The sequence below is a fragment of the Centrocercus urophasianus genome, unplaced genomic scaffold, assembly GCF_019232065.1.
Source record: "Centrocercus urophasianus isolate 14NV4802_14NV808 unplaced genomic scaffold, USGS_Curo_1.0 seq_9, whole genome shotgun sequence".
In the NCBI taxonomy this organism is placed as follows: domain Eukaryota; kingdom Metazoa; phylum Chordata; class Aves; order Galliformes; family Phasianidae; genus Centrocercus; species Centrocercus urophasianus.
Window position 1 is genome coordinate 29,810,515 of NW_024885532.1, and position 21,867 is coordinate 29,832,381.

The following is a 21,867-nucleotide window of genomic DNA, read 5'->3' on the forward strand; positions in this document are numbered from 1 at the left end:
TTGTTTCCTTAAATCATAGGATCATAGAATGGCCTGGGTTGAAAAGGACCACAAAGATCATCTAGTTTCAACCCCCTGCTATGTGCAGGGTCACCAACCAGCAGACCAGGCTGCCCAGAGCCACATCCAGCCTGGCCTTGAATGCCTCCAGGGATGGGGCATCCACAGCCTCCTTGGGCAACCTGTTCCAGTGCGTCACCACCCTCTGGGTGAAAAACTTCCTCCTGATATCTAACCTAAAAGATGGAAATTTTGTTCTGTAACCTGTTGTTTCCTATTAAGTCTTTGTCCTGCTGTTAGCAACTAAAGATAATGTAAAACTTTTGTTCTTCCTTCTATGCCTTTTCAAGCCTGTAAATCTTTGAGAGAAATGTTCTTTTCAGCTGCAACTTATATCTTTGTCCAGCACTCACTAAATAGCACACTTGTTACTAACCTCTAAATGAGACAGATGTCTCACTATTGGTTGTAGATTTGGAACCCGACATGGTCATAAATAACAGCTTTGAGATGATAACAGATTTGAGGTATCTATCCTTCAGGGATGCTCTAACATTATTTTCTCCTGTTCCTTCTGCAGCATCTTTATTGCATCCTCCTTTAATGACTCATTAGCTCCTTTTCACTCACGGCTTCCTTGCAGAGATTTCCCAACACCATCCTTGATGCTTTCCTCAGTCACGTTTGTGTATGTGTTCCTGCTCCATCACTCTCTGCTGTGACCTTGCCAAACTTTTCCTTGGGCACAGACAGGGAAATCCACAGCCAGCTTTGTGAAAACCTCTTTAGTGCAGGCCTGTCTCCTGGTCCAGCTCAAATCTCACTTCTTCTTTGACGTGTTTTTGTGTAGCCGAAGCCCTGTTTCCCTTTTGTAGGGCAGCATCAGTTTCCTGACCATCATTTGGGCCTGTCATCTGAGTGCCAATTTTGAGTGGATGCAATTGAAAGGCCTTAATGAGATTTTTATCTAAAGCCCTGCAATTTCTTCTTTCAGAGCAATGCTGAGCAACTTTGGTTTTCTTTGCTTGTTTCTTCAGCTCAACCTCTCCAAGTTCTTGTCTCATCATTTAGTTACTGCTGCATTCTTTTCTCTGGCCCCTTTTATGTGTTCCCAGAATGATCTGCAGAGATATAAATGGAATGCTGGTATTCTTAATATATCCATTCACTGTCTCCTTTCCTAGATCATGGAAAGATTGGTTACCCTTGTGTCATTCTGGCAGCTGCTCCTGCATGTGCACTTAATGATCCAGTGTGTACATTTAACCTTTATCCTCTGCTGCCATTCTTTTCAGAAGGAATACTGGGTATGACAGCTGCACAATTAACATTATTCACTTTTTTTTTCTTTCTGATTTTTTTTCTGTGATATTTGCAAGGAAACTAACAACACATGGGCGATGTTCTAAGATCATTGGGTGTAATAATAGGCAGCAGTGCTATCTTTTTGTGGTTTATCTGTAGGGTGTTTTTATTTCCTTGTTGGCCTTGAGTTACAAGGACAATTTCTTTGTTCTATCAGACAAACCTAACTGTGTTAGACTTGGATTTCTGGTAAGGAAAACTTGCCCAGCTTCTGTCTGGTTATAGAGGTTAGAAAGATAATCAAGGCTGTCTTGAAATTGTAAAACGGGTGTGAATCATGAAAATCGTGGTGAGCAGCTGCTCACAGCAGCAGCGAAAATGGAGAGGACAGGAGTTGGAAAGGAAAATGTGTGTTGTGCATTATGTTTAAACGGAGCTACCTGCAGGTGAAATGAATTGTCAGGTATGTAGGAGACTAAATTGGAGGAAAGTGCTTCAATGTATAATGCCAGATAAATGTACGAACACAAGTGAGTCACCCAGCACTGGGTGCTGGAAAGTAGGAAATATTGCTGAAAGAGGAAGTTAGAAAAGAAATGACAGTGATAGGAAGCTGAAGAGCTGGGAGAGGTGGGGAGGGCGAAGTGCAAGCAGCATCTCTGCAACTGGGAGAAGACGAGGGATTAAGTGGAGCTGTCGGAGTGCTGCATTAGCAGTTCTTGTTCACTTTTTGGAAATAATTTCTGGCTTCCTGACCAATCACTAGACAGTATATAGGAGGGCAATGTGAAGAGTTTTCTGGTGATCTGTACTGTTTTATTCCCAAGGGAACGAGAACTTACCCACCTAGAAAAAAACAAAGATAATGGTATGGGATGATTCATGAAGGAATCTGATTTGCAAAGCTCCTGTGAAGGTTGACTCAGCTCTGTGTGCATCTCTGTATTGTGGTGGTTGGGTTCTTGAGTTATTTTCACTCCTTTATAGAGTTTGCATCTGATTAACTGTCAGTTGAAATAGACAGAGATGTTTCCCAATGAATTATTTGGAAACCTCAGATAAAGTGCCATCTGCAAAGAGAAATTTGTGAAGCTCCTCTTTAGGTGCAGTTCTTCTGGGAAGAATTCAAAGATGCATTCAGCATTTTCTAACATTTGCCAAGACAGTTGTAGATAGATGGACTTACCTCCTGATCTAGAAGGCTAAGCATCCATTACCTGCGGAAGTCGAACATGTGGGTTATCATACGGGCCTTATCACTGGATCTCTTAGTTTATTTCTCTTGATCCAATTGTTTAGAACTCGTGAAATATGAATCTTTCTAACTAAAACACGTGAAAATTGATCTCCTTTTTCTTCATCTGCTCACTGCTCCAGAAAGAGGCTATTTTGTTCAGGTCCCATTTGACAAAGCGGGTGCTATTTTAAGTGAGAAGCCCTGTAGGAAATGTCAGCTGTGGCAGTAAGAAGTCTGAATATTGAGTGTGATCAGTGGCACAGGGCTTAAACGGAAAGCCTCGGTCAGTTCTAATGCAGCTTTCCTTGTGGTACTGTGTATTAGTAATGCAGTGAAGCTGAGTCCGTGTTCCTCTAAAAATGTTTGAGTACATCTCCAGTGAATGTCAAAAATGTAATCAGTGTTTTGTGAGCAACAGAAACCATTGTGACTTTAAAAAAAATAACTGCAACCCTTGATTGTATGAGAAAGATCTAATCTGTGAAAAGATACCAATTATTTTTTGTTTATGGACACTTAATGCTCTCTTTTATAGAAGGGTATGTAAGTGGTGTTGTTCCAAGAAATTATATATTTGTTCTGCATTTGGTACTGCTTTCATGGTAAATGTGTGCAGAGGGGAAAAAACACTTGGATTAGTAACAATGTGCTCTAACATGAAAAAAAATATATATAAATTAAAAAAGAAACGACAAAACAACAAACTGTTTCAATTCTTGGAGTGCTGCTGCAGTAACTGAAGGTTTGTCTCCATCCTGAGCTCAGAAGCTGTAAGACCTTTGGCTGTGTCTGAACACAAAGTGCTTGTTATGCTACTCGTTTGGTTACTGCTTTGTAACTGTTGGTGGAAAATCTGTTCATTTTGGAAGTAGTTGGTTCAGTAGTTTCACGTTTTGTGCAGAGAGCCAGTGCCTCAGAAAGGCACTGCTGAAAAATGGTTTAAGCTGAAAAACTGCGAGTCTCTGTGTGTAGAGCATACTTACATATTGTACTCATTTCTAGGGTGTAATGTCCACTGAAACCTATTAATCTTGTTGCTTTGCTTACAGGTTGTATATTTTCCCCTATGTATATTTAATAGTGTACAGAAGCCAGCGGCAGATGAACGGGTGAGAAATGGTTTGAACATTGTGGGCATTTCTGAAGTAACTGACGGCAATGTCCAGATAACATCTAGTGCATCTAGTGCCTCGTTAGCACTCACATTTCTTTGGTTCTCTGTTTAATGCTTTCTGATGAAGCAGCAGCTCCATAGGAGAACCTGTCTGGCTCAGGGTGCGGTTCTGGGGCGGCCTGCAGTCCAAGTGCCTGCCCCCACTAGAAGGCAGGGATGCTGCCAGGGCTGTCCTGCAATCCTCTCCTGTGGGACTGTTGGCTGCTCAGAACCTCAGTGTCCATCCTGAGGACAGCTGGCTGATGAAGAGAGAAAAAATGAAAAATCACTCTTGTGGTTTGCAGTGTCAGTTATACTTCCTTCCTTGATGAAACAAACAGTGTAATGCAGAGGAAGTATTAATTACCATTGTATCTTTGTTTGGAAACCATGGAAGTTTTTAACTAAGGAGTGTCTGCAAGTGTAGTTTACAGAGAAGCAGGCTGAAATACTCTTGGTTTGTGTCCTGCTACTCATTTAGCTTACCACAAGTACCATCCCTCTGTGAAAGCGCTGTTACCAGACCACAAAAGAAATAATTAGTAGGCAAGAGACATTGGATTTTGTGATGCAGTTTGCAGTGTTCTGAATAAATGTATTTCTCTCTCTCTTTCTCTCCTTCCTCTCTGTGTTTTGTTGTATTGATGGTGAGCACTAAAATAAAGATCGAAGTTGTGTTCTTTCAGAACTCCCTGCAGCCCAGACTTGGTGCTCCGGTGTTCGGTTTCAGCTTGACCTGTAATGGAAATGTTCACGTGGCGAATTATTTACTGTAGAACACTAACATAGAAAATGATGTGTTCTGAGTAGCTTTTAATTAATCATTCAAGGGAAAATATGAAGGTCAAGTGTGTGTATATATGTATGCAAGCGTGATGATACTGCTTTGTGGTAAAATAACACTGTTTTATATATTACATACAGTCTTTCAAAACAGAGTGAACACAAATGAGCCACATTCAGAGTTACTGCTTCCTTGGACATAAGTAGGCTTAATCCTTAAGTTGATACAAGAAAAAAGATGGGAAAGCATTGTAGGAGTTGACATGTTCCTTGTACAACGAGGCAGATGAGTCGTGAGATTGAAGAAGCTTATAGGGTGCGTGAGGTAAGTGGTTAGTAGAGCTTAGTGCTTGGTTTTAATGAAGCAAAAGATGTAATTTAATAGGAATCATTGTGAAAGTCATCATGACTAGTATCAAACAGCTCTTCATTTTCAAGTGCGAAGTCATTCATCAAAGGCAGGAAAACATGGCAGTGTGGAATTGAGGCACCCCACACAGATTTCATTTCTCAGGTATCCAGCGTAAGGCTGTGCTGAAGTCTCACTCTGGGGATGTTAGCTGCTAGTAATGATCTTGGATGATACTTAGTTTTCATTTAAGAATGTTTCCTTTCTCTTTTTGTTAAACTTTATATTTTCTCCTTGGTTCTGTTTCTTTAACTCCATTTCTGCATTGGACAAGGGTGCAGCACTCTTCTATATTACGTTCACGTAATTTTACATCCTCTATTAGAAGTTAGACCTTGCAAAACTGAAATTTGTAGAAACTGATTTTAGGGGAGGTTGTGTTGGGTTCACTTGTTTGACTGTGTGTTGAAATAAATTGTGCAGAAATTTGCTTAAAACTTAGCATCCACCTCAGGTAGTGTCTTAATGAGATGGAAGTAATATTGTAATTAATAATGGAAGTGTTTGATAGTATGTTGCTGCTTTCTTTATTCATTTTTTTTTTTCTTCAGCAGAGGCTTTAGTGAGGAAAGGTAGAGGGATTTTTTGCAGAACTTCAGTAATACTTAAGTTGCAGAGAACATTCAGAAGCTTCAGAAGTTCAGACTTGAGAGCTGATGAGCATTCCAGCATGAAGGGCTGAATTACTGCCTCAGTTTACCTTTCTCTTTGGGAAACTTCAAGTTCTTAATGTTGTAGGTAGAATCAAGGTATTAATTAAATTGAATGCTGTAGATCATGTACGTAAGTCTTTCATAGATGCTGAATGTGAATCAAGTGTTATTTTTCATTATAATGCAGTCAGATTGACTTGATACACAGGGAACATTCTGAAAGCAATGCCTCCTGTTGTCTTGGCCTGCAGTGTCAGAAGTGGATGTTGGAGGTATGGCAGTAGAGGTGGGTACCTTCCCACCACCACAGCATCTCATGTTTGCGACAGATGGCAGCAGAGGGGCACTCTGACACAATGGCATCTGACATGAAAGTGTAGGTGAAGCAGAGGTGTGTCACTGAGTTCCACCGTGCAGGAAAAATGGCACCCACTGATATTCCCTGATGTTGGCTGGACGTTTATGGAGACCAGCCAGTGGGTGTGTGAGCACAGTGAGGCGGTGGGTGATGCGTTTCAGGGGTGACAACAGTGGCAGTGGTCACCTCACTGGTGCAGATTTCTGAGTGTGGTATGCAGGCTCTTGTTCATCGCTGGTGGAAATGCAGAACCAATGGTGGTGACTACGTGGTAATAGTAAAAATAGTGGTTTGTAGCTAAGAATTTGCACTACCAGATAGTGTTATTGTGCTCTTTTATTTGCTGTAGTTTCTGTGGGAAATAAGTAAAAACTGAAACATTGATGTCATTTTCACTGTCAGTTTTCTTAAAAGCACTGTTTGATTGGTTTTGAAACTTCAGATAATTTCTCTTGCACAGACTTGTGTAAAATGTCTTGACAGAGGCCTGTTCTTTTTTTTGATAGTCAGTGTTCTGTTACATATCCCACTATAGTCCATGTATGTGATTGCAATGTAAATAATAAACTGAAATCCTTGTGCAGTATTAATTAATATGGGTGGCGTCCATTCTCTTTGCATCTAAGGAAAGTGAAATGGATTACAGTAAAAGTGTTCTCTGTTCAATATTTAGGGTGGGTGTGAGACTGTGAGGTCAGTGCTGCTTAATATATGAGGGTACGAGCAATCTTTCCTACATGGTTATAAGAACACAGCACAGACTTTTGTGATTAGAGAGTCTACAGGTAAGGGCAGTAATAGCCCGTCCTTCGGGGTGCAAACAGTGCCCTGATGATTCTGCTGACGCACTTGGGGAGGAAGGTGCAGATGATCAGCTGCTTCAGTACTTGCATGTAAAGCTAACTGAAGTTTTTAATCCTACCTTTGAGGCGTGCATTGGAAAGGTCCAAAATACCATGGGTTTTGGGAAAAAGTTGTTATTATCTCTGCCGTTCTGTGCTTCTGTCCTTAAAGTATGAAACCAGTTTTTGCAAAGGTAGAGTATAATCTTCGACATTCGTTTGAAAATTTCCAAAATCTTTTGGCACAGGTATTTTGAGAGCCTTTAGATGGGTCATAATATGTTATGTGTATTTAACTGATACTTCTGTGGAAGACCTGCAACTTAAGAGTCTGAGATAATTGGTACCTTGGTTTTATTCATTTGTAACTCTTGGCCATGGTTATTTGTGGCCGTTTTCATAACTTAGAGCCTCACAGACTCTTTTTAGTCTGTCTCAGAACTCAACTGTCCCAAGTGGCACTTGAGATTGCACTTCCCCATAACGTGGTGTTGTTTGGGTTCCAGGCCATATCTGGCACAGTGTTTGCTCATCCAGTGACACAAGCCCTCAATTTGTAATACAAATGCTACACAGTAGTCACGCAGCTCTTACTTTGAATAATTTGAGAGGCTGTTTGTTTTAAGTAAACAGTCTTGCCTGTTGAGGTAATCAATGAAATACAGTTATATGCACATGAGAATTCATTATGTTATTTGTAAACTAATTTGAGTGAGAATGTTAATGTGAAAAGCAGATGCTGCTGCTGGTGCCTTCAGCACCACTGAGTGCCAGTATCGCTAGTCTCAGGTTGATGCTGATTGACTCTTCAGCTGAATACTTGCCTGAGCCGTGGGTAGCTTAAGACAATAGTGTTCTTGATAGCTATTTTGTGTGACAAATGCACTTTTCTTTCTAAATGCCAGATCTTCCTTTCAGCTTTGTGTAATGACTTGTCTCCCAAACTGTTGGGAAGAATGAAATAGCTCTGTGTAGACTTCCATTCTCTTCATGGAGAGCAGCTGTATTTTCTATACTGTCTTGTGAATGCATGCTTGAACCTTTGTGAAAAGTAGTTATATCCACAGTTCAACTACAGTGCTGCACTTGTGACTTACTGCATATCGAGAAAATCAGTTGGCTGTAAGCTATGTTAGTGTTGTCAACAAGTTGTATGCACAGTTAGCATTCAGTCACGAATAATTACAAACTTATTTCCCTCCAGCACTGAAAAAGTCATAGTAAAGAGTTGTCTCAGGCAGAGAGCTTGCTAAAGTCTGTGCTCTCCAACAGTGTAGCTGAAGCAACTTTCACAATTCTATCATAGCAACTGCAAAAGTATGGCATCCTTCTTTTTGTAATGAAATATATAGATTTTTTTTGTCTAGATTGTTTTTTAGTCCTTCCTTAAGGATTGGTCATCATAACCAAAACATCCATCTTTTGTAAATTTTGCATTGAATGTGTGAGTCCCAGTAAGAAAGAAGACAATTTGACTTGTTTGGTTTTGGGAAAGTGTGTTTGCTCTTTAACATTAAGGTAAGATTTTACTTCAAGCAGATAGGAAAGTTTAGTAACTGTCTGGGGGAATAATTCTCTATTAACTACAGTTAGTCATAACCAGTGTTACCTGTGAGGTTCATAACATGCTCAGTCCTTGATGCTATCTTGCTAGACAGTAGTGCTGTTTACCTTAGTATAGCAAGAGGGTGAGAGGGTCTTTGAAATCCAGCACTGAGTTTCTAAAATGCTCTTAGTTTTTGAAATTTGCTCTGTGAATGGGCTGTAGCTTAGACGTATGTAAAGCAAAAGAAATAACTGTCTTAAAAGGCAGACAGTGTAATTGTGTGAGAAACACAAAGGTGAAAAACAGGTCATGTCCGTATCTCAGGGAATGCAGATGTGTAGAGACCAAGGGACGTGCCATGGCAAAAGGCCAGAGAATGTTCTTCTGGTGTAGGTGAGCACTGGATGTTTTGCATCCAGTCCTTTTGGTGGAGTATCATCTGCTGGCTGTACTGGCCACAAGTCTTAAAAACATAGAGGGGAGGGTTAAGGGTTTGTAGTGTGACTTGTGTGTAACTATTTTATTCTTACAGTGTATGGGAAAAGGTGCCTACTAGATGATTTATTCTTATGTTGCCTTATGTGTTTACGTTCAAACTAATTATTTCACGGAATCAATATTATTTTTTCCCATTTTTTTAAAGGTAAGAAGCATATATGTTGAGGAGCTTTCAATGATGTGCCTCTGTAGTTGTCCATATATAGTGTTTTGCAAACCATAATTGAGATGCAAGCTAGAACACATGTTGCCCCAGATTCACAGAAGCCAACCTTACTCACTACTTTGACACAGAGCAGATGGCTCTTTATAACATAGTTGTTGATGCAGTAAGAATGGAGAGCCCTGACTGGTGTTGCCTATAATTGCTACCAATTAAGACTCTAATTTCTTCAGGAAGGCATCACTGTTTTCCCCTCATGCTAAGGGTTTAGTGAGATCCAAGACCCAAAATAATACAATGTGTTCAAATACCAGTTTGTTCTTAAGTTTTTAGTTGGTTTTATAGATGTATGTCTATTGATGACTTCATTTCAACCCCTCCAGTTTTTGTATTTTGTGTATGTAGTAGATGCCTTTTTATGTAGTTTCTGTCTAAATAAGACAGAAGAAAGAAGTATTAAGGATGTGCTATTTGAAAAGCTCTTGCCTGATTTCCCTCAGTAAAATGTAACTATTTTTGGGAATGGACTTTTCCTAGGTGAAAAAGGTTAAGTTAGAACCATGACTTCATGGCACCTTGCCAGGCAGTCCAGCTCACTTTGGAACCGTAAAGAAGGCATACAGAGGTGTTACATCTGGAACTACATCTGCCAAAGAACTTGAGCAGTATGTTATCAGCAGGTAAACTGTATGCTTCTTACTTGATAGAACGCTTAACAGAGCAGCAGAAGGAGGCCAAAATGAAGGGGTAGCTTTAACTGTTCTAGTCATTAGTAGATAGCCTGCATTGGTGAGTGTGCTTCATGATTGAAATAAGATGAGAATTGCTATTAGATTGCCAGCTGGTTGGGAGGACACGTGCACATGACTAGCATGCAGTAACAGCAAGGTGAGTAATCTGTGCTTTTTAGTATTCACAAAGAACGCAGAGCAGCACCAGAAGAACTGGATCAAACCTTATTTATTGTATCATTCAATTATCTTCAGCCTGTTGACTTCAGCAGGCTTAGCCTGGGAATAAACTTGTGCCACAGTGCTTAAACAGAACAAAAATATTTAAGCTCTATATAAACATGTTTTACAATTTTGCAGCACATTAAGAGTAATTTATTGAGGAGAGGGAGAAAATACTGCATAAGGAGTTGTTCATTATTCTGTGCTGAAAAGTACAGACATAAGTCAAGGACAAGCTGGTTGTTCTTGACGAGTTTTATTCCAAAGAAATTGGCATCTGCATCACAATCCTTGATCTCTTATCCTGTGTTTTAGTGTTTTCTCCAGGAGGAAAACAGTTTTAAAAAGTTGTTCTCATTCATATCTAGCTTTTGCAGAGTAAACAAGATCTGTGGTCATTGAAACATTCATTTTGATTAAAATTTAAGCTATCTATCTTTTGGATCAGAAACAAACAAACAACAAAAAAAGATGCCCTATCTCTTGCCTTTAATTATCACAGCTCAGTGATTTAGATAGTGCTTTGGAATGGCAAAACTTTGGCTGTCTGCCATCTTACACAATAAGCCCAGAGAAACCAGAGGTCTGTAGCTCAAAAATAAAACCTTGGTTTTATGGTATTTCCACTCAAATGAACAGAAATACACCTCTAATTCCAGGTGAGATTCTTTGCCTCTTTCACGTCTAAAAGATACTTAAGACTTTTTCCATGTTACTTTTGATACTTGCACACTAGAAAATTTAGTAGCTGTGTGCTGACCAAGATGGAGAACCATATGAAGTGAAGGATGTGACAGCAGGGTTCCAGAATGACTCTAGAGTGATAAACTGCCCACTTACGTTGCTGGCATTTTTACTGGCATGTGTGTTCTGAAAATTCTAGGGAATTTTTTTGTTTATTTATCAGTCTTGCTAATAGCTTAGAGCTGTTTTGCAGGAATGTTATTTGACTGGACTTCAGGGGACCACGTCACTCTATATTTGTCTTTAGGGAGTGACAGGTTTTTCCTACAATATTTCAAGCTGTGCCTAGTTTTAAATGACAGACAGCATTTATATCAGCTCTAATCCCTTTACTCTGTTGCAATGTGCTTTTATGTACAAATAAAACTACATTAAAACTATGTAAAGCAACAGGTCTTGCAAGAGAAAATACAACAGAAAACAAAAATGGACTCGAAGATTGTTTCCTTGTTATTTCCCTTCTTTTCCAAACCAGATTGTTCTACTAGTTGTAACCGTTCCTCTTTTGGGGCCTGAAGACTAGCAAATCTTAATAGGCTTTGCAGGGAGATTGATTGGTGTCCAAGGAATACCATCATATCAGGAGTCTTTGTTCTCTTGTAAGGAACTAAGGGGTGGTGTCCTTAATTCCCTTTTAAAATAAATGCAGGGTTGTTTTTTTTTTTTTTTTTCCATATACTAGAAGATTTTTTTTTTTTTTTGAAGGAATTTTCTGAATTGGTTACTTGTCTTGGTGAAAACTGAAAAACTGATACACTAATATTGAAGTTGTTCTTAATTACTGTTGCTGCCTCACATAATACCTGGGGATAAGTGGGAGTAGGGAGAAGGGCAAGGTCTAGGAATTCTGCAATAGTGATTAACCCAATGCATGTTTAAAATTTAAATAACTTAAAGGGAAAAATGAACATTCAATTTCCTCATACAATACCTATTGAATTATAGAGTTTTGATGCTGTTAACAGTACGTTAAAGGCACTGCAATTAAGTACAGGGTTTGCAGATAGTATTTATACAATCTACCATTTAGATTCCATCTAGGAGGAAGATATCTGCAAAACCAGCTTCTTTCTACATAGCCTTACTCCAAAACCAGGTTCTAAAGTTGTAAAAATCATTGGGGTGTTATAGGAAGTCTTCATGCTGCCTTTTACTGATAAATTGCCTGTCTATCTCCTGTGGTAATTTTTATCAATCTGTCTTTTTGTGCTGAATTAAGATGAGTGAGCATTCTTCTCAGAAGTAATGAAATTTGCTGGGAAGAGCTTCAGTTTTCTTTCCTCAAAATTAGTGTGCAGGAGTAGATGATGCCTATGGCCATGTGTTGCTTGCTATATTGCTCATTTGATTGCTTCTAGTTAATAGCATTTCTCTTGAAATGTTCAGCTTCTTCTTTCTTTTTAAATGATTTCTCTCATTCATTTTTTTTTCTTACTGAACTTAATTTCTGGATAAATTGAAGCCGGTGTTTGTCCAGACTGTAACTGAGAGATTGCTTTCAGCATTGTGTATGCACTTGTTGACCTATTCTGTTATAAAATTCTAATACCTCCGAGTCCACTGATATTGGCCACGTTTTGTGAAATTTCCATTATGCAGCAGGAAATAAAGATTTCTGCCTTTGTGTTTTCATAGTGCACAAACAGATCGTTCAATATGCTTTCCCCAGCCCACCACTAATGTTTCTTTATTCTTTGTAACCATGGAACAGCTGCATCTGGAACTTGTAGGAACGTGAGTTAAATTAAAATTTAGACCCATAAAATTGGTTAAAGAGGAGAAAAAAAATTAGGGATCAAGAAGGGATATGAGGTACCTATACACCACTTGGACCTGCAAAAGCAGCTATTAATGGAGCTATTCCTTGAAATTGTATTTCTTCCTTTGCTAGCAGCAGCAGTACTGTTTATTTTGAATCTGAGCTGTTAAGCATTTCACAAAACAAAGCATTCACAAACTTGATGGTCCTGCATTTCTTGTCTTAAGAATGAGACTGAACAGTCCTAAACAAAATTTAAAAATACCATGTAAGTGCTCTTTCTATAGAACAATTCAGATCAGATGTTAAATTAGGTCAGAATTAACTCTAGGCTCTTACTCTCCTTTGGATTTACCATTATTCATGGGCAATGAACTTCTAAGCTTTAAATATACTGATACGAGAGGGTGAAAATAAGTTGCTGTGCTTTACCCAGTGTCAGCTTTGAGAAAACACGGCAGGAGGGGAACACAGATGGCACTGATGCTGCTCTTAAAGTCTGGAGTCAGATGCTGGGATGTGTGTCACTAGCTGGTATTTTTAGGGAGACAGAGATTGAAACAAGAGAAACAGATGATGTCTTCATGTTCCTACTCACTGTCTTTCCCAATTGATAAAAAAAACAAAGCTGGGAATGATCTTCTGTTTCATATCTTCAGGACATGTTGTACACATCCTGAAGAATCTCACACAAACCTCCGTGTGTTGCTGCTTCCCCTCTGCGTGGTGCGTAAGGCCAGCGTGGGGCAGATCCCTGGGAGTCTCTCCTGGAAGCAGTACCAGAGCTAAGGGGTCTTCAAGCGTCAGCTTCTCATGTATGCATCGTAACTTGGTGCACTTTTACTATTAATTCACTCTTATATTTTGAAATGACGACCTCTGTGTGGTACATGATCACTGAAGTAATGTCTACCAAAATTTGATGTTAGCTTTTAAAGCGTCTGTTCTCTGTTTTTTGCTTGAGTCAAATTATTTCAAAATGATAATAGATTTATTCCAGCACTGCATTGAAAGGATGAGCTTTTTCACAACACCAGCCTAGGTTGCCATGTAGTTATCTCTCTGTTCCTATTTTTCTTCCAATTTATATTACATCACAGTTCCCAAGCATGCTCTTCCATATCTTGTAATTCACACCTTATGATTGCAATGGATTTAGGCAGTTCTTTCAAAAGGTGATAGAAATCTGTTTTGCGTGTGCACAGTGAATTGTCCTCTCTGCAGTTAATGAGCTATCAGCATAGGTCTTGCTCTGAGTCTCCATTATCTCCAGCTACTAGGAGATGAATTATTTTTGACTGGGCATTTGTGGCTCTTACTTGATCCAATTACTGAAAAGGGTTTCACTGCTGTATAGTCTGTTGCGAGAAAAGGTTGTTTTGGTTTTGCTTTTCTGTTAAAAGTGATTTTCACTTAAAATTCTTAACTAGCTCCAGGTCCCACTTCCAAAAAACCCACAAAAAGCTGAAAGTAATAATAATAACCAACTAAAAAAACAAAATAAAAACAGCAAAAGGCAAAACAAACACAACCCCAAACCTTCTCCTTAGAATGCTTATAATGAACGTAGTAAATGACACATGGACTCTTGTGAAGCTGGAATCTGCAGCATTCTACTTGTGATTTGCGATGATCCAAACAATAATTTAACTTGAGGAAAGATGCTTCTAAATACTGCTGCTTAAAAGATAACCCTGGATAATGTATTGTTATTGTTCCATTGCTGTTTGAACTGAAGGGAGGGAATGGATGAAGTATGACTGAGTGTTAAGTTCAAGAATGGCCTGGTTTCTATAGAAACAGCTTGTTCTATCCTAGCTACCAAAGTAAATGGTTATAGGATTTTGCTTTTTCCACCTTCAAATAAAATTTGATCATGCTTTGTTTTGGTTTTCTTTCTCTTCAGAATTCCTGAAATTTGCATGGCTCTTAGCAGTGCAAAGTTGTCTTAGCTGGTCTGCATTTGAATAAACCATTCACGTGTAAAAGTGTATTTGCTTCTCCTTTAGTGATCTAAAGATGAGTATGTAACTGCTACTGGTAATGGAGTTCCCATTAGTCTTGAACAGAGTGGTGTAGGATGTTATCACACTTCTGTGGCCTCGTGCTGGAGTCATCCTGCTTTTACAAGTGGTGCAGCTTCGGATGAGCCATGCAGGTGTGCCTGCCAGCTGGCAGTGAAACTTCAGAGTTTTGTCATGGCACGAGGACATTTCTGTTGCTTTTCATGTCCTGTGTCCATTTTACCATTGCAAGGCAACTGTAAGGGCAAAGCCCCCTTTGTGCATCTGAAACTAAGTGAAGGGATTCTGACTGTTACAAGGTATACATTTTAGGCATTCAGTTAAGGAAGGAAGTGCAGCTAGTAATTACCTGTATTTTCTGTAAAGGATCTAGTGAAAATAAATGTTTAGAAATGTGCTGAAGAAGAAATATGGTGTTATCTTACCTTGAAACCCTTGAAATGGAGTCTGGAATCAAGGATCTCTTGATTCTCTTTCATGAGAATGCTTGATTCAATGGGCTACAAATTCATACTTATCCTTGCTCATTTACTTTCTTTTTACCTTATGTACCTAAATCTCAATTCCTATAATAACTAGATTTCTATTCAGCAATACTGACATTAGATCCAACAGTCATGAGCTGATATAGTTTAAATCAAATGGAAGAATAAACAAAGTAGGATCCTACATAAAGACTTTGGATTCAAATTGTGTAAATGCTAATTAAGTGCATGAGGCTAGTATAAGGAGCGTATTTTTGAAGAATTTGTGGGCTTGGTGTTTCTTCAAGTCAGAGGCTTCGTAGGCTTAATATATTTGATTGCAAAATGAGTGAAAAGATGTAGGGAAAGAGTTTCAAGTTGACTGCCACCTCAATGAGGATGTTGAGAAAGAGCAGAGAAACATAAACAAAATTCATGATTTTTGTTTACCCAAGTTACATAATAACAGATGTATTATCTTGTTGGTTTTTTATGTTTGTTTTGTGGTAGATTTATGTTTTTCAGAAGTGCAGAAAGAGTAACCTATCTGGAATTCAGTCAGAGGTTGATGTTGCATAGGAAGGAATTATTCATTTGGGAAGACAAGAATTGATGGAGTGGGAGCCTTGGGCGCAGGAGATGCGAGATGGAGTGGTGGGTGTGCAGGTGTCAGATTGGCAGTAGTGTTCAGTGGAGTTCTTTAAAGATTCATCTTGGGACCAGCTTTCTTCATGGTGTTCTCATTTATACTCCTGACATGAGCAGGGTCAGTATGCTGATGAAATTTATGGATGAAAATTTGAAGGAATTAGTAGTGGAGAAGCAGATCATGCCATTGTAGGAGAAAGGCTGACTTATCTGGAAGGCTGAATTAATGACAAGGTTAATTGTGTTAATATTACAATATCCTGTACATTATGGATTATCAAATGCGACATTCTGTAATGTGGGTTTGAAGTTTTGTGTCGTGGAATTGATTGAGCTACAGAACGGTACTGCAAACATGAGATGGTTTTGGTCTTCATACAGAAGATGGAAAGGCATTTGTAGTAGATTTAAGGGGGTTATGGTAAGTTCATCATTTTGTAAGTTCACGACGATGTTCCCTGAGACCCCATGTACAATTCTAATCACGCATGTTTAAGAAGGGTAAATCAAAACTGAAATATATGCACATTAAAGTGGAATGTAAGGGGTCTGCAGCCCAGCCTCCTGCTGGAAGCAAGGTCACCACCAGATTTGGACAAAATTCAGACTGGGGTGCCAAGGGCTTTGTTATTCAGGTCTTGAGAACCACCAAGAGAGCTCACATCCCTGGGTTACCTCTTTTGCAGCTTTGATGTCCTCAGGGCAATTTTTTTTTCTTCTTATTGCTCCCATTTAAGACTCTTGACCTTCTGTTATGTACCTCAGCAAAATAACCATCACGTTGGTAATTTCCATGGAAGTACATAGGTGCTTCTATGGTAATCAAAGCCAGTTCCTTAACCTCTGTTGATGTGCTTAGGTGCTTTGAAGGCAGTGATGGCATCCAGGACCAGACTATAAATGAAGAGAACCATTGCTTTTTTATTTTGGTGGTATCCTTGTCTGCAGATGGAGGAGCAAGCTCTCAAAATCTCAAGGGGGTTAAGAAAGAAATGAAATAAACCATGCCATTATAACTAAAGCCCCAAATAAATCTGACACCAGTGGATGTAGCCTGTGCAAGAATGAACGTGGTCTGAGAATTAAAAGAATGCTTCACTCCATAGGACACTCAGGATTTGGAGCATCCTCTCAGTGAAAACGAAAATGAAAATAGTTAAATCCAGGAGGATATATTTAAAGTGGAGTTTGCATGAGATTCCTACCTTAGGAGAGAATGGGAGTCAAGAACTTGCAGGTTCCTACAGATGTGGCTTGTGTAATGCTGCTGTTGCATTTAGGGTCTTGGTCAGTTTTGGATTAGTCTTTGAAATGAATCTGGTGGAATTCAGTTAGTAAAATAGAAATTGAGCAGGTTTCTCTTTTTGGAGAAGCTTTTTTGGAGTCATCTAGCATTGATGCATCTTTGGAAGAACAAACTTCTCTTGTAAAAATATGAAGTAGGATTTTGAAAAGTGACGCATCAGTCTCTATTTCTGAATGCTGTTGTCTCTATTTTTCCCCTTCTGGCCCATTATTTAATTAAAAGTTCATATCTGTTAAGAAAAGGGGGAAAATATTCTTGCATGCTGAAGAAAAGCTGTTTAATGCGAGGTTGTATCGTGTATGGTGATATTGAGGCTCTTCTGTGTTTTATCTATAAGATGGGAGGAATCTTAAGCTGCTGCTAGAGCCTAAAATTGATAACAAAATAACTGGTTTAGGTGAGAGTCACTCAATCATCAAGAAGTATTCTGGCTGCAAATCTCCCATTTCTTAGTGATGAGACCTTGCATTCCTTCAACTTTAGCTGTGAGGTTTCTTTGCTTCTGCATGTACATGACTCAGATTTTTGTTCCAGAAGTTGCAGTTGTTGTTACAACCTTCTGTGCCTCTTTTTTTTTTTCCTTTTTTTTTTTTTTTTTTTTTTTTTCCAGTTTACAGTGTGAAGTCTTGCATCCTGATTTTTTTTACTACTTCTGTAATGCAACTGGTGTGGTGGTTACTATAGCTGTGGCTATGAAATCTGTGCTGGTTGTGGTGCGTAGGGGGAGAGGACAAGGTTTGCATGCTTGAGATCACGAACAGAATGGACAATTATATAACCCTACGCAGGGGACATCGTCCACAAGTTGTATTTCATCCTGCTTCTGAGACTGTCACTCTTCTGAGCTGATGTCTTCACTAGCAGTTGTTGCTATAACGTGGATATGGAAGTCAGTGACCCTTACTCAGTTTACTGTAACAGAAGCCTGGAATTTCCTTTGGTAGACTATAGCCAGGACAGTTGTCAACTCCCTGTGAATGAGCAAACTGGTCAGGGCCAGAAGAACTTTGGGAGTATTGTAGGACCAGAACTCCTTCAGCTAGGAAGGAGGGGCTGTAAGCATATTATCTTGAAATGTACAAGTTGCTTGAAAATTTCTAACACAGAAAATAGAACTGTGGCTAAAAGCATTAAGAATCATCTGGTAACTTCAAAATTTTAAATTGACTGCTTCCATATCAAAATTTCTCTACTGAGCCAAGATTTTTCTCTGTTTCCACTAAATAAATGCACACATGCATTTCTTTTTAGATGTGGGCTTTCATCAGTGACATTTTGCCAAAAAGTTTGAGATTCCCCTACAGTTTGTTTGAAGTAGAATTCTCAGACACATAGAATAAGAAGTGCAGCAGTTGCAAGCAATTAACTTTTCCTATTGCTCCTGAGAGGATCAAAACGAGACTCTAAATTTCAAGGCAAGTTTTGGGATTCTGTGCTTCAAACTCTTGGAGGTAACGTGATGTGCAACTGAGGATTAAGATTCCTTCAAGCCAAGATTAAGAAATAGAAATACAAAGGTATATTTATCTTCTATGCATGTATATGTGTATATATAGACAAACATGCAAACTCCATGTCAGTGGCATGCTGTACTATAAATAAGAAAATACTTTAAGCTTTTATTAGAGCAGCTGTTTCCCTGCATTTCATGCACATTTGTTTTACTGATTTAAGGATTTATTTTGGGCTTTTGCTAATATTTGACGGTAATTTTTTTTTAAATTAAAATATTCCTCTCCTGGCTTACTCATTTTATAGTATACCCTGTAGAATTATTAGTTTATCTTGATGTGCCTTTTGTATTTGATAGGCTATAAGAAATATTCTGCAGCACTGTTAGAAAATCTATCTTAGGATGGGAAAGGAGCTGCTAATATTTGTTGTTGTTGTTTTTTTTTTTTTTCTCCTGGTGCTTGTGTTGAGCTTATTGATTTTTTTTTTTAATTTTATTTTTAATTTTTTTTGCATTGTATATTAACTGCAGAAGTAAGATTTAATCAAACTTTACAGGAAGCAACATCAATTTTAGTTATTTCTCTACGATGTTCTTCTCCTTTCTGCATTCACTTCAGTGTGCTTGGCAATTTCAAAACTCAGCAGTGAAAGTAAAAAGAAACAAGTCTCCTTAATGTAATGCTAGCTGAAGAACAGCTTCAGTTCTATATTAATGCTGTATCCTAATAATATTTTTAAGTACTGTGACTAATATTCTTTGAATATTGTCGTCTTCAATCATCTCCTTGTAGGATCCAGAGCCCAAACTTCTCAGGAGCTGGTAGTTTGGTGGTAGAAATGTTCACTGCCTAGGAAGGTGTTCTCATTTTCAGAACATATAAACCCCACCACAGATAAACTACACACTGATAAATGAAAATAAATCCTTTATAATATGCATAAACTCGGAGTTGGGCGACTGCTTGGTTAGAGGGGACAAGATGGTCAAGAATAAGGGACATAGATGTTGTGGGGAGGTGAAGATGGAGGAAAGCTGCTAGGGAAGAAAGCTTCTCATTTTATCTACGAGTGTGCACAGCAGACACCACTGCTGAATATTTGGGGTTGGTTGGTTTGTTTGTTTGTTAAACAGGCAGCCCATTCCCTAGTACAATAACAGCTTGTGACGCAGTCTAAACCTCCTAAATTTTTGGCAGTCTGTTGGGGTTGTAATGAGATGCATTAACGCTTAAAGGATAATTAAAGATAATGAGGTATAGAGAAAGTGGAGTGGAAGGCAGCACGCTGCACTTCTGAAAGCCAGATGATGGCAATCTGACTTTTGTTGAAAAGAGCTGATTTTCTAAATAGAAATTTTTATAGTTTGATCTGAATACGTACATAGCAACTGATGTGATGCCAGATTGCAAACTGTTGGTTAAATGGGAGAAACTAGGATTTAAGAGAGAAAATGTGAATGCATAAGGGCCTAACATAAAGGAACTGAGAGCTGGGGGGAAGCTGGGTCAAGAGAGCTCATTACAGGAATTTCTGTGGATTAATTTTTAGACCAGTCTTACTTCATGTTACTCCTTTAATGACAAGGGTACACATAGAGGATGTTGCTGCTAAAATTGTGGATGACTCAAAGTTCAAAAAATCTTCTCTCCATAGAAAGAATGGTTGCATGGAAATGTGTGGGTGATTTCATAGGACTCGGGCCCAGAAACTGGGGAGATCTCAAATATTTTTGTGGCGCAAAATAAGGTTTTGCCAACACCAGGCTCCTTCCTCCTTTCCCTGGGAGCAATACGAGTGGGATGAAATTTGGAGCTCTAGGGCATTACAGTTCAAATGTCAATTATAAGATCTGAGGCTAAATAATGGAAAGGATGAAGGTGGATTGGACTACACAGGGATTGAACTAACGGCGTGGAGCGGTTATGAAGGAGGTCTATGTATTCTTGGGAGGCAGTCACAGAGGATGTTTCCAGTAGATGGAGGAAATTACAGGTGGTGTTACAAGCAGCAGCTGGTGAGACGTTATTTGGTACACTTCCGAAATAGTCGTCTGGTTTGTGGAGAGGAAGAAAAACTGAAGCGTGTGGAGAGACAGGCAGCTAAGGTGAATGGGGGAAATGGTGTCTCATCAGAGTAAGCTCGGAGAGCGTGTCTTGTGCAGTCCAACTAAAGAAATCGTCTGCGTGTTGCCTATAAATACACAGGTGGAGACTGCTGAGGGGCTGGGAGGAACTATTTCAACTGAAAGATGATATAAGCAAAAATGCAAGTGGGCATAGCCTGACCATTGCTAAATGTAGTCATAGAACTTGAAGTTGGAATTCTTTGGAGTCAATGGGAATAGTGAGTCTTGGTCTACTTTTGCTACTGAATCTTGGTGAGATTTGGAAATAATTCCTTGATCACTCAATGTGTGATAATTCCTTAATCACCCCCAGCCGCCCTCCCCTGCCGCAGCTCCATGCCGTTCCCTGTCGCTGTCACACAGAGCAGAGCTCAGCGCTGCCCCTCCGCTCCCTGTGAGGAGCTGCAGCCGCCATCAGGCCTCCCCTCAGCCTGCCCTGCTCTGGGCTGAGCACAACAGGGCTTCAGCTGCTTCTCACACTCCTTGCCCTCCAGAGCCTTCTCCATCTTTGTAGCCCTCCTTTGGACACTCTCTAATAGTTTGATGTCCTTCTTAAGTTGTAGTGCCCATAGTAGTGTAGTGCACACAGTGCTTGGTGAGATAGCCTTGATGAAGTGTGTAGTGTGATGGAAGCCATAACTTGGCTACTTCTACTGGATTCTCTAAGGTAGGTGAAATGAATCCAAGCCAAAGCGTTTTAAATAGATTAGGCTTTGGAAATAACCAGAAAAATGGACAGATGAGGCAGGGCTATCAGTGAGATATTCGACCCTGCAGAAGTCTTGAGAGTTTGGTCTTCACTATAAATTTTTCCTTTTGTGTTTGAACTAGAAGAAGAATTTCCCGATTTCCAACCAAAAATAATTCCAAGAAGAAAAGTTTTTGTGAACGTGGGATGCAACATGAGAGTTTGATCTGCGAAGGTGTCTGAGCAGTTTGGTTGCTGAGGCCTTCCTAAAAGTTGATTGAATTCAGGCTTGTAGGCCAAAACTTGACGTGATTCGATTCCTACTTGTCCTAGACATTGCATGTGCTGGTTACAGAGATACTTTTGGTGATCCTTGCTAGTAGTTGCTTGTGGAACTCAAGTCTAATTTTTTTTTGCAATGCAAATAGTGTCGTAACAGACTCTTTATATGAGTTATCTTAATGCCATATGGAAAAAAAATGTATTCCATATACATATGTATTCCATATGCATAGAAGAGAGAGAAATGATACCTGAAGGAAACCCGATTTTAAGAATCTGAAACAACTCTGATATGTTGTATTGCTGTATTGCATGTGGATCTCAATAATTTTGCTTGTAGCAATGTGGCAGTGGAAGAAAAAAGCTTTGCTTTTGGAAGACAGAGTTCCATGGCAGCTGTGACCAAGAAAGAATGCTGTTTGATTCCACAGTGTTTTGTAGGAGATGCAGTGGGTGAAATATCTGGGCTAAT

General features: G+C 39.2%; 1 protein-coding gene across 1 annotated transcript in view; it reads left to right on the top strand.

Annotated features, from left to right (window-relative positions):
* The window catches only part of UBL3 (ubiquitin like 3), a 56,996-nt gene that overhangs the window by 23,132 nt on the left and 11,997 nt on the right, over nt 1–21,867 (top strand). The gene's annotated exons all lie outside the window — the stretch shown is intronic.